Raw genomic sequence first — 13,915 nt, forward strand, 5'->3', positions numbered from 1 at the left:
GTTTTGAGCTTGAACTTTTTACAGCGTCATGTCCAAGTCAAGAGCATCATCAGTTGAATCCCTAGAAGTGGCTTTTGAAGAGGAGAGGTTGGAATCTTACACCGTGAAGGAACTGAAGGTAATGTTTAAAAACCTATGTGTCAAAGCCAGAGACCTCACCTAAAAGGAAGACCTACAAAAGAAGCTTAGGACCTGGGTGGTAGCCACAAAAGTCTAGAGATCTTAGTGTGGAGGCTGAGGAGTCTGTTTCTAGGGTTGATGTGCTGTTGGGAGGGCATGGTCAAGGGTCTGACCGATCAAATGAGGTGTAAGTGGGACGTCCTCTCATCAAGCCTTCTCTTTGCTTACAGAGAGGTACTTCATAAGTCATTAGGGTTCAGTGCTTTTGAGTTACTGTGTGGGCACCCGGTGAGAGGACCTCTCATTCTGGTGAAAGAATGCTGAGAGACAGCTCCCAGGAAAACTCCCCAGGATGTTTTTAGCTTCATGCTGGCCTTTAGAAACCAGACTACACGCTTCAGGAGAGTCACTCAGGGGAACCTAGAAGCTAGCCAGGAAAAGATGAAACGCTGGTACGATCAGAATGCCACTCTGGTAGAGTTTTAACCTTGCCAGAAAGTGTGGGTCATGGCCCAAGTAAAGCATTGCGGCCTTCAGGACAAGTGAACTGGGTCTTCTGAGGTGGTGGAGCACAAGAGTGATGTCACCTACCTGGTGAACTTGCGGACTACAAGGAACGATTTGATGGGCTTACATGTGAACTGCCAGAAACCTCACTTTGAGAGGTCTGAAGTAAGCATGTTCTTGATTACAGATGATGGAGTGGAAGAGGAGAGTGAATTTCTCCTTGACCTCCTGTCCTCCAAGGAGCACAATGGGTCAGTGGAAGATGTGAAGTACTCCCCCACAGTGACACAGAACATCAGAATAACTGTCGCCAGTAGTTTGAGCAGTTTTCTATGCTATTCTCCCTGACCCCAGGTGTCACCCAGTGGTGTACCCATGATGAGGACACTGGGGACAGTCCTCCAGTGAATCTCAAAATGTACAGATCAACTGACAGAGTCAAAGCCAGCGTCAAGGAAGAGGTTTCTAAGATGTTGGTGTTAGAGATAATAGAGCCCTCTAACAGTCCTTGGGCAAGTCCAGTGGTCTTGTTCCCAAAGGCTGCTGCACCCAATGCTACTCCTGAACTTTGGTTTTGTGTGGACCATCAGGGGCTCAATGCTGTCACCAGGACAGACGTGCACCCCATCCCCAGTGCTGATTAGTTCATAGATCATCTGGGAGTTCCCAAATTCCTGAGTACGTTTGATTTAACGTATGAGTATTGGCAGATTGCCTTGACCGATGAGGCCAAGGAGAGGTCTGCCTTCTCAGCACCAGAGGGGCACTACCAGTTCCGGTTGATGCCCTTTGGGTTTAAGAAAGCCCCTGCCACCTTTCAGAGGTTGGTCAACCAGGTCTTGGCTGGACAGGATTTCTGTGTCGCCTACCTGGATGACATCACAGTGTTCAGTTCCAGCTGGGAAGATCACTTGCACCACCTCTGGGTAGTGTTGAAGGGTCTGCAGATGTCATTGGTAAGCCACTCACCTGAACTCTAGGTAGTTCCACAGTTTCAACGTCGAGATGCCCCAAATCCCCAAGAGGACTGACGAGCGGAGAATGAACAGAATAACACTGCCAACTCACAAGACCTGGGAGAAAGGGGATGGGTGTGACACAAAAAAAGACAAGAAGAAATTGTGACCTCTTTGGATACGTCTTTCTGTGTTAGCCTGCTGGAATCTGGAGAGAGGGTACTATTTGTAGTGTTAGGTGGACTGCAGGGATATTCGTTTTTTTTCTATGTGACATGGCTGGAATTGCAGTTTACTCAACTGTAATAGAACAAGAATACTGATTAATCTATACTCTATATCACGTCATAAACATAAGTATTTTGGCATATGACATACCTAAAATATGTTAGGTTCATCACCTTAGGTGAATAGTTGTGCTGTCCTAAGGAATAACAATCTTGTCTCTGCACAAGGTAAACGACAAAGAATACTGTAAATGAGGAAAGAAAAGCGTATGATTACACTTTTGATTAAGATAAGCAGAAGCAATATTAAGGAAGAGATACGTATTTCCCAGCAAGGCACAGCAGACCTAATAAGATTCACACCTATAAACATAGCAAGAAAATAAAATACACAGCTTTCTTGAATACAGTCAAGACGAAGTGGAAATTATTACTGTAGATGAGATAGCTGTAATGTTCTTATATGAAAAGTCCACAAGTGTCACTTTTTAAAAATGTTCGTTCTCTTGTAGAGGCACTGAGTTCAATAATGTCCCTCTTTTATAGACAATATGGTTTTTATACTTTATGAAGACACCCTGATCCAATGTGTTTCTTGTTCATGAACGTAAACTCAAACAGTCAGCAAAAAAAGCCAAATGTTCTGAGCAAAAAGAAATGGTTGGTTTTTACCTCTACTGGGTTAAATGTCACCCTAAAAGGATACGTGCCAATCGGTTGTCTTTCTTTTCTTTGACAGCATAGACGGTAGCAGCAACGAGCCCAGGAACGCTGGACTCAAGGACGTAGTCGACGCACTGACAGGAGCCGGAACTTCTGAAGGCAACAGGAGACACGAAGACCAGAGTCAGGTAAGCGCTTCCGAATCGAAGAGGCTAAGCGCACAGCCGTGATGAAGAGTTGCTTAAATACTATAGCAGCTAGTCTGCCCACATGCAAAAAGTGCACGCAAGGTGTACGGGCGTATGATGAAGTACATGCTGCTAGACTTTGGCAGTTGACACGTGTCTTTTCCTGATTTGTACATACTGCTGAGTTTTGACAGGTGACGCGTGTCTTATTTTGGTTTGTTGACTCGTGCAAAATGGGCATGTGTGCTTTTGTTTAGCATATGTGCAATTGCTTGGAACAATTTTATTAAACACATGGTCATAATGGACTGTAAAATATGGAATAAAAATTAAAGAACATTTGGAACTTTTGCATTGCTTATAATGCCTACATACCATGACATATGAACTAAATTATTTAGCTCAATCTGCTTATACCAAGAATGGGTGGGGGGAGTAGTGCCCATAACAACAGAAGGCAGGCCTCACGATCAAGGCCAGTAGATGCCAGATCAGGCAGGGGTCTGTGGTAGACTTAAGGTACCAGGTAGGAAGTGGCCAGGTGGCACCCCTACAACCTAAGATTGACACCATTCTAGCTTGGGAGTCCCCCAAGGCCCACACAGAGGTGATAGGCTTTCTAGGTCTCACTGAATACTATAGGAGATTTGTCAAGGGTTGTGGCACCATTGTCGCCCCCTTGACTGAGCTGACTTCCAGGAAGAAGCCAATGAAAGTGATGTGGACTGACCCCTGTCAGGCTGTTTTTGATGATCTGAAGGCAGCAATGTGCACGGTGCCCCTGCTGAAGGTACCCGACTTCTCCAAAGATTTAGTTGTGCAGACAGATGCTTCAGCGCATGGTGTGGGAGTGGTGTTCTCGCAACTGAACAAAGAAGCCCTACACCAGCCTGTAGTCTTCCTTAGCAGGAGACTACTCCCCAAGTAACAGGGGTGGAGTGCAATTGAGCAAAAAGCTTTAACTGTGGTTTGGGCACTGAAGAAGCTAAGACCCTACCTTTTTGGGACTCACTTCCGAGTTTGGGCAGACCACAGGCCCCTCAGGTGGTTAATGCAGATGAGGGGTGAGAACTCAATACTGTTAAGGTGGTCTATTTCCCTACAGGGAATAGATTTTACAGTGGAACACCACCCTGGCACAGACGCGTCAACACTGATGGTCGCTCCAGGTTCTTCTGCGTTAGTGAAGAGAACTCCCAGGTGGGTGGGTAGTTCTCCCTACCTTTAGCTGGAGGGGGCATGTGTTAGACCTGGCATCTTTTGGCGTGTTTCCCTTGTCTTTTTGCTTTTTGACCTCCTGTTTTGATGGTATGCTGGACTTCGTTTTTGCTGTTTTAGTGTCTCTGCAAAAGTTTTCAATGTTATTTCATGCTAAAGTGCAAGTTCTCCTACTGTAAATCGTGCTACGGTTGGTTTTCCATGATTGGTATATTTGATTTACTAGTAAGTCCCTTGTACAGTGCACTGCATGTACCCATTGCCTATAAATCAAATGCTTCTAGTGGGCCTGCAGCACTGGTTGTACCACCCATGGGAGTACCCTTTCAAAGGTGTCTCAGACCTACCACTGCGTTGTCTACATGCGGTGTTTACTGCCATGTCGACCTGGCAAGTGTACCTACTGGCCAGGCCCTAACCTTCGCCCTTATTACATGTAAGGTATCCCTAAGGTAGGCCCAGGTAGCCCCAGTGTATATGAAAGGTAGGACATGTAGTAGTGTGTTTTACATGTCCTGATAGTGAAATGCATTTAGTTTTTCACTATTGAAAGCCTGTATATCCTTTAGTTTAACATGGGAGCTGCCTTGTAACATCTTACAAGTGTAATTTTCCATTGGGACAAGAAGCAGAAATAGAGTTTGCGCTCTCTGAACTCAGAATTTGATAACACATATTTTAGTAAATGTGGTTTTTAAATTGTGTGTTTGAAAATGGCGCTTTTAGAAAGTGAGTATTTTCTCACTTAATCATTCTGTGTGCCTTTGCCTGTTTATGTATTCACCGTATGGTTTTGGGGTGACAGGAGCTGGGTAGGGGCATTTACACTAGTCACAAGGAGGGTAGAGGTGTGTCCTGCCCTTCCTGGGTGACTCATAGCCATGACTAGGCCTGGGCATAGTTTGCGGAGTTTTGCTACACGGAAATCCGCGAAGTTACAAAAAAATTCTGCGAAGTTCCGCAAGTGTCGGAGTGCAGTGCGAACTGCAGTTTGTGCTGGTGTTCCTGCTGCTCGGGTAGAAATGCTTGCGAACTTACCATTCACAATCGCAAACTTACCATTCGCCATCGCAAACAGGGAAAAAACTCTGCTGCACATCGCGAAGTGGAGTATTCTGCACACCACGAGCTCCACGCAGTGCGGAATGCATAAAACTCCGCAAACTCCAGGAACAGAGCAAAGTTCACCGCCCAGGCCTGGCCATGATGAATGGATCTTTTCTGCATCTAGAGTGGTGGGAGGAGTTTCCACTAGCACCTGAATAGGCTGTGTCTGCTCTACAAAATGCTGTCTCCACCTCCTGTAGTGAAGTTGGACCAGGGAGGACAGCACTAGTTTTCACTGAGCTCAGAGACTTTCTGCCAAAACCTTCAAAGGGAAAAGTAGTATAAATTTTGGGTCCCTAACCCATGTCTTTAGAACTCTTTTGAATTAAGAAACCTGCCAAGAAGAAGAGCCGGACAAGCTGTCAGGAAGAACTAACACTTTGCTGTGTGATTTGCTGTGTTGGCCTGCAGTGGCTGCATCTGTCTTGGGCAGTGAAAGGACTGGACTGAACTTACTGCAACTTATTCTCTGAGTTTCTCTAAGGGCTTGAGGTAGAGCTTGACCCCTGGTAAAAAAGTCTCAGAAATAGCAAAGACTTCAAGATCATCTGCTACCAGCACTGGAAACTGTGGGTTTTATGCTGCAACAGAAAAAAAAGCAAACAGATGCCATTAATGACTTGTTGGTACTGCAGAGGGCACCGCCCCACTTTTCACCGCAACCCTGGTCTCACCAACGGCCCCGCCCGCCGCTGCCACTGAGCCACTGCTTACACCGTGACCTGAGGGTGTCATATTCTTTAGGATAGTCCCATCATGTACATACCGATTACATACATTCACACGACATAACGGTCCTACACAGGTGACCTTTTACCGAGTAGCTTACTTCTGTGTCTTCGATACCAGGCTCTCGGTACCCTATCTTAATCCCTGTACTGGAGGTACATAAACATGTCCCCAGGGACAGCAGATTTAGTCTGTATAAGGGTCACCACTTTTTTCATCTATGGCCAACATCCAGCTGTGCATGATCACGTTTGTTTAGAAAAGGATTAGCAGAGGATTAGCGAATGTTTTCAAAACATATCGATTCCAGAAGAAAATCTGGAGTGACCACTTTAGAATAAAAGACCCTCACTCCCCTCTACAGAAAGAGAGGAGAATTCCTTACAGGCTGGACCGAGACTCTGCAGGCTGATCCTTGGACAGAAAGAGACCTGACATCCCTTGCGTGGTGCCATCTTCGACGCAGAGATGGGGTCCTTCCTTCAGACACATCAGGTGAGGGGTTAGGACTTCCCTAGGGGATTCTTGGCTCCTTTAGGATATATCTTAGCACTTACATACACATGCTTCACCTACATATATAGGTTCGGTACATTTAGGTAGGCTACGCATTGAAGGAGTAGGCCAATGCTATTGTTTTATATAATCTGCTTTTATTCATTTTATTAGCACTATAGAAGAAATGTTTCTACTATTTACGATATTGGTGCTAGCAATCACATTTGTCTGCTAATGTCTTTTGATTGTCTCAATATGTTTCATAATAGACTGAGGCTTGATCAATAAATAATTATTGAAAATGTTCCAATCGTCATTCTATGTGTATTCTGAGAAAAGTAAGCACGAGTGACTGAGCGAAAGATACCGTATTGTTTTCCATGATACCTGAGGAATCAGGGTTGTCATGTTCAGTAGTTGCCAGAAACTACCAACACTGCTGTAGAATACAGGGGTTGGTAGTGGCATTGTAGAGCTAGCTGGTCTAATGGCTGACTCATCCTGTGGGGGTGTCCGGAGTCTGTCTACACACCAAGCCCTCAGTTTAGGTCATCCAAAACGCACAGGTCCTGGGGAGTCCTAGGATAAGGGTGGGCGTAGTTCGCGAAGTAGCACTTCGCGAAGCTACGCAAAGTGAAGTTCGCACTACGCGAGCTACGCGTAGCACTTCGCGAACTGCGAAGTAACATGTTCGCACTGTGCAAGATGTTGTTTTCAATGATTGCACAGTGCGGACAAGCAACCGGCACTGTGCAATCATTGAAAATGGCATCTTGCACAGTGCGAGCTGTAGTTTTCTGCTGTTCGAGTAGATGTTTCCTCGAGCTTCAGCTTTCTCAACGCGAACTGGTAGTTTCTCATCGCGAGCGGTCGCGAGCATACGCGACCCCTCGCAATGAGAAACCTGACCTTCTCGCGTTGGGAATCTCGCCGGGAGGTTTATTTTCCATGCTCGCGATCGCGAACAAGGAAAAAGTCTCGCCAGGATGTCATTTTGCTTGCTCGCGGTCGCCAACTTGACGTTGAGGACCGCGAGCAAGCAAAAAATGACCGCAGCACTACGCAACACTACGCTACGCGTGTTCGCACTGTGCTACGTGCAGTTCGCGTAGCGCGAAGTAGCGCGAACTTCGCAAACTACGCGAGCGTAGCGTAGTGCTTCGCCCAGGCCTATCCTAGGAACAACATGATATGGCTCCGCTAACGTTGGTTTGGTTCTTATATTAACAGTAAAATCTGAGTGGTTCAGTCGTGCATTCTCAGAAAGGCCTATTCCCACTGTTCAGAGACGTCTGAAGTGGGAAGGATATCTGCCTCAGCTGAGCAGATACACCATGTGTATTGGCTGAAGGTTTAGACAAGCTTGTAAGGATTATAGTTTCCCATATTGTGCTAATCCCTACCTCTTAAACTTTTACTTTCTTCTCCTTTCAAAATGACTGAATCTGCGAGAGCAGTGGAAACGCAGAAGGAGACGAATTTGCTAACGCTCTAAACATCACGGAGAACTGCAGACAGGCAGTAACTCTGAGATTGGTAGAACATGGCATACCTGTAATAGGTGGCCATGTTACTTTCGTGATTGAGGCACATGAGGTATTCAGATCAGAGGCATTCTATTCCTGGGTGAATTTCCCGCCTGCAGATCCACAGACACATTTATTCCATGAAAACATTAAAGTGGATCCACTAGAAGAATACATCCCATACGAGGACATTGAAGTCCCGTTAACTTACCAGCAACATAGAAACTAGTTTAAAGGTGCCCTAAATCACTCAACTTTGGTCGTAAGACACAGTCCGCTCAGCATAGGAGGAGCGAGATGGCCGGTCTTAGCTACTTACAGTCCACATCCTGATAGAGATACACTCCAAGTAGGGGAAGTGCATACACTTTACAAAGAAATAAACAGGCTATATAGGCACATTGTCCAGTTTGTCCTGTGAACACTCACATTGCAACCTGCGAGATCTGCTCCACCTGGAACAGTCCAGACCCAACACACACCTAAAATTAGTTCCCAGATACTAAAAGCAATCATGGGTGCATTTCCATTAAAGGGGTATCAAGTACCATTCAGGATCGCACAAAAAATAGCACAGTTGGAAGCCGCATTTCCCCATGTGGGTCCACAGGAAAAACACAGAATGTTAACAATGTGCTTGCCAATGGGAATGGTTCCCTCACTTGAGGATTGTACCACATGGGAAACAACCTTTGCTGCAGTCTACATTACAATACATGGTACCCTGACCATATCAGTTATTCCTGAAGTATTGAAACACATGCAAAATGAGTATGGGGCAGGATCTGCCCTGGAATTGGGGATGAAAGGGGTGGGTAGTTTTGGCCAAGTCTTGGCAATTATGCTAAGCAACATCAAGGGGGAAGTAGCTGCTATACACCAACGCTTAAGGTAAACAGCTCCTACAAATCAGGAGCGTGCATTAACAAAAAATATCGAGGAAACCGATGCTTCACTAGGTAGAGATACTTTGGGTGCTAAACCAGTGAAACCACAAGTGGTGAGTAATTCTGATAAGGATAACTCAAAGCAAGCACCTATTTCTTCTAAAAAGAAATGGGAAAACAAATCAATATCAATCCAAAATAACAATAAAAGAAACACTTCCCGATCAAGGGATGGGTCTCCCCAACAGCAGTCCTCTGAAAAGAGGTATAATCACAAGAATCGTGATAACATTAGGAAACCTGACAGACATCAAGATACTGATACACGTTCCTTTCGTTCCTTTCAGGGTTCTTCAAAAAACTCAGAAAGGGAAGGTTGGTCAGACCAAAAGACTGAAGATCGACCAAAGGGAAAAAGGGAAACACATTGCACTTCAGATTTCATTATCAAACAGGAAGAGCAACCTAAAGCGAAGACTTAATTTAAAAAGAAGAAAGTAGCTGGCTTAAAAATCAGACATGCCTAGGTTACTGAGGACTCAGCTTCTGAACGGGGAATGGGCTCTGACGATGCTAGACAGTGCAGCAGAAGTAAGAGTAGCTCGCCAGAACATGAAGGAATATCTGGTGACAGCAGTATTGAATGAATACATCATGGTAGAAATACCTGATACAAGATTGAGTGTCTCACACCATCTACACAAAATTGATCTCCAAATGGAAGGGGGACATATCAAGAAAAATTAAAGGTCTCCTTTGGGAAAATTTTACATTTGGGTACGACATCCTGTTAGCAGAAAAAGATTGGCCGCCTGAATTTGTAATGCATTGCCCAAAAGGTGAAAGTGTCATTTTGCCTGCCTTTTCTGACCTTCTTCCTGTTTCCTTAAAACACTCATACACACAGGAGTGGGCGCAAGCACTAGCTCCGGCATTATACTGCAACCATGTAGGGTGAGACGTGGAGTCCGAACACTACCAAATCCCATTACTGCAACTCCACAGAGACAGTACCCTATTAAAAATAAGGCAAAGAAACATTCTGTTCTCGGCAAGAGTGTCAGAGCTATTACAAACTTGCGATGAGGAAGCAGTGTCCTAAGTAGATGATTTTTGTCTGACGGACGGTGAATTACTTGAACACTTGTGCAAGGTGAACAACATAATTGTTGGTTCTGTCAATTTAGCTACAAATTTGACTTCAAAAGATCGAAAATTGACAATCTCAGCATCCTATTTTTGGGATATGAGCTGTCAAGTGAAGGGAAAAGCCTGGCCGCAAACTTTTTTAGAAAAATGCGCGCTAATCCAGTGTCCAAAAACTCTGAAGGGTTTACAATTAATTTTTGGATTCCGAAATTTTAAACATACATTCAAGAGTATGCAGAAAGAGTTGAACCTTTCTACGACCTAATCAGACCAGATTTCAGAGCAAACAAGTGGACTCAAAAACATATAGACTCACTACTATCAGTTCAAGCTGACATGTTAGCTTCAAAACACTTGCAGACACGAGTAAACGTCCGCAACCTGGTAATATGGGTCATCCCTGGGTTATCACGTTTAATGAAGGTGAGACAGTTCCAATCGCATACAAATCTCATTTGTACACGAATGCTGAAAATCGATTTGCAGCAAAAGAAAAATACTGACGGCAGTACAGACTGCTGTAGGGAGAGAAAGAGCACTAGCACAGGGGAAATGCATCATCATCGAATTTAGAAGCGGTAACCAAATCCAGCATTCCAAATGCAAAGGCATTGCATCCACGTTGGATACAATGGGCTAATTCTCTCACTGCAACAGATGTAGAATATACATATGAACCTACACTGAAACACAATCATTTCTGCATTATGAACAAGAATACCCTCTACCAAATGAAATCTTGCCTCTAGATCAATATAAATACATCATTTACACAGACGGTTTTGCTCAACCTGACATTTGAAGTAAACAGCAATATAGCGCTGCCTGTGTTATGTTATGTTATGTTATATTGATTTTGTAAGGCGCACAGCTACCCAAAAAGGGTTTCCCAGCGCCAGCCTGAAGGAACAAGAGAATCAGAATTATTGATTGAACAACCAAGTCTTTAAACAATTACTGAAGTTCACATATATTGTTTCATTCCGGAGCAATGTGGGAAGAGAATTCCTTAAGGTTGGACCGAGACAGGCAAATGAGCGACCACCCATATGGGAGAGTTTAACCCTGGGAACCAAGAATTTCCCCTGAGTAGTAGAGCGTAACAAATGTGGAGGTTGGTATGGGTGCACCAGATCTTGCAAATATTGTGGGGCGGTGCCAGACTTGATCTTAAACATGTAGCTCAAGGCTTTAAATTTAACGCGATTTGCGACCATGAGCCAATGAAGATCTTGCAAAGAGCCAGAGATGGAAGCAGTTTTGGGGATCTGACAAAGTAGTCTTGCTGTTGTAATAGTAGAAAGCCAACAAGGGATTTTATTTTAGGAAGATTCAATTCTTTTGTCCAATGCAAAATACTCTTTATGTGAGCTCAAGACTGATACTCAACCAAACGTTATTAAATTAGATTTAGTTAAAGATATATAACAACACACACGGGGTATTTTTTGAAGTGAAAAAATCACTAGCTTTTTATATAGAAACAATTGATAAAAAGGAGTACAGAAAACAAGTAAATGTATAATGTAACATGAAGGGAAAAAACATAAATATTATCCACAATTCATGACATTACAGATATCCAATCCGATGAAGTAAACAGAGATCTATCTCATATTTAGAGAACAATCAACTGTGCATGTATGCTTTGGAAATGGATAATACAGTCGACGTTTCGGTCTGTTGGGGCGTCAATCAGTCAGACCATCTTCAGGACAGTTGAAAAATTCAAAAGAAGACTCTCATAAGTTGTTGTATGAAATGGAGGAGTAATCACTTCCTCATTGGTGATTGATTATACTTCATCCGGTCTTAGTTGGGTGAGTATATACCATATGGATGCCCGTAGCGAGATGGGCAACAATGGAATTCGGAATTCTGACTGTTTCGATCTTGTATGACAAGGAAGGCCAGTCGGTCCTTCGTTGACAAGTGTCTTGATTCAAAGAAATAATTTTATCTTTTCAAAGCCGTAGCAGATTCAGGTACCGTCCGTCGATAGGAACTCGAGCTCCTATCGACGGACGGTACCTGAATCTGCTACGGCTTTGAAAAGATAAAATTATTTATTTGAATCAAGACACTTGTCAACGAAGGACCGACTGGCCTTCCTTGTCATACAAGATCGAAACAGTCAGAATTCCGAATTCCATTGTTGCCCAAGTATAATCAATCACCAATGAGGAAGTGATTACTCCTCCATTTCATACAACAACTTATGAGAGTCTTCTTTTGAATTTTTCAACTGTCCTGAAGATGGTCTGACTGATTGACGCCCCAACAGACCGAAACGTCGACTGTATTATCCATTTCCAAAGCATACATGCACAGTTGATTGTTCTCTAAATATGAGATAGATCTCTGTTTACTTCATCGGATTGGATATCTGTAATGTCATGAATTGTGGATAATATTTATGTTTTTTCCCTTCATGTTACATTATACATTTACTTGTTTTCTGTACTCCTTTTTATCAATTGTTTCTATATAAAAAGCTAGTGATTTTTTCACTTCAAAAAATACCCCGTGTGTGTTGTTATATATCTTTAACTAAATCTAATTTAATAACGTTTGGTTGAGTATCAGTCTTGAGCTCACATAAAGAGTATTTTGCATTGGACAAAAGAATTGAATCTTCCTAAAATAAAATCCCTTGTTGGCTTTCTACTATTACAATTACACTTGCCCAAGCCCTCAAGGGTATATTGGGTGCTACCCCTGGATTTAAGTAAAGTAGTCTTGCAGCAGAGTTCTGCACCACCTGAAGTTTCCGTATCACTTCCTTGTTTGCCCCCTGATAGAGGATGTTACCATAGTCCAGTCTTGAAGTCACAAGCACTTGGACTATGGTCCTTTGAGTGGAACAAGGGAGCATCCAGATGATTTTTTTCAACCATTTCAGAATGGTAAAGCAGGTGTCTGCCACCTTCACTGCTTGTTGTCTCATTGATAATTGGTCATCAATAATGAATCCTAAATTGCGTACTTGGTGGGTAGGCTGGGGTGGGGCACCCATTTCATCAGGCCAATGCTGGGGGCCCCAAAGGTCTTTATTTTCCTCCAAAATCAGGACCTCAATCTTCTCGCCATTCAGTTTAAGTAAATTGACTTGCATCCAGGATGCAATTTTCCTTAAAGCGGTCTGAAGAACTGATGGTCCGAACATCGGTAGAAAGGGAGAATATGATTTGGGTGTCGTCCGCATGAGAAAAAAGGGACAGCCCGGCCTCCCCAGAGATTGTCGGCAAAGATCTGATATAGACATTAAATAGTAAAGGGCTAAGAATGGAGCCCTGGGGTACCCCATGAGGAGAGGAATACGTTTTGGAAGTGGCCCTAGATGAGAAAACTTGAAAAGTCCAATTGGAGAGAAAAGATGTAAGCCAGTCAAGAGCTGGGCCAGAGATGCCACGGGACTGTAGGGATTTTATCAACACAGTGTGCTATAATGAAAGGTCATATGCGGGATGTTAATTTCCATCCCAGCAATACGACTACACAATCTCTGGGAGATTGAATAGTGCAGCTGGCAGAACTGAAAGCCCTGATACTAGCTCTACAGTATACAGATCGGGAATTCCACACACTGATAGTGTCCAATTTATTTTACTGTGTGCAATCTTACAATGAATATCTTCACTACTGGGGTCAGAACGGGTTTAAAGACAACAAGGATGGCACGATAAACACAAATTGTTATGAGAACAAGTGGCAAAGCTCAAAGCATGCCTGCTACGGGCTCAAGTTATTCGCACCTTGAGTCATCAGCGTGTTGGCATACACGTTGAAGGGAATTCACTGGATGATGAAGCCGCCAAGGTGACTGTGCGAACTGCTGCCATTGCTGCAATCACTCATTCATAAACAAGAATAGACGGAGATATACTACTAGCTATCAATGCCACAAAGAACGGCTCTGCCGTACTGCCAAAAGGCTTTCCACTCAAGTACTCCAGCAACTTAGATGCACAAAACACACAGTATGCTCAAATTCCAGTAGTGGGCGATAGAGTAGTACCAAACAAAGATCGCAGAATAGGTTTAATTCTAAATGCACACGAGAGTCTAGGCACTGCACATGCAGGAGTCACTGCAACAATTTCATCATTAAAGCAGCATTACTTGTGGTTGGGGCTGACA

The 13,915-nt window shown here is 43.7% G+C and overlaps 1 protein-coding gene across 3 annotated transcripts in view; it reads left to right on the forward strand.

The window, feature by feature from the left end:
* Positions 1-13,915, forward strand: part of LOC146809913 (uncharacterized) — a 177,243-nt gene that overhangs the window by 14,542 nt on the left and 148,786 nt on the right. Inside the window, exons 2-3 of one of the 3 annotated variants that reach the window (XM_085614398.1) lie at positions 9-118; positions 2,550-2,661. The exons of 1 other annotated variant lie outside the window; for it this stretch is intronic. The gene's annotated coding sequence lies outside the window, so the exon portion shown is untranslated. The remainder of the gene's footprint in view (positions 1-8; positions 119-2,549; positions 2,662-13,915) is intronic. One more of the 3 variants, XM_085614399.1, reaches the window with a different exon arrangement.

This window comes from Triturus cristatus, chromosome 7 (assembly GCF_964204655.1).
Source record: "Triturus cristatus chromosome 7, aTriCri1.1, whole genome shotgun sequence".
In the NCBI taxonomy this organism is placed as follows: domain Eukaryota; kingdom Metazoa; phylum Chordata; class Amphibia; order Caudata; family Salamandridae; genus Triturus; species Triturus cristatus.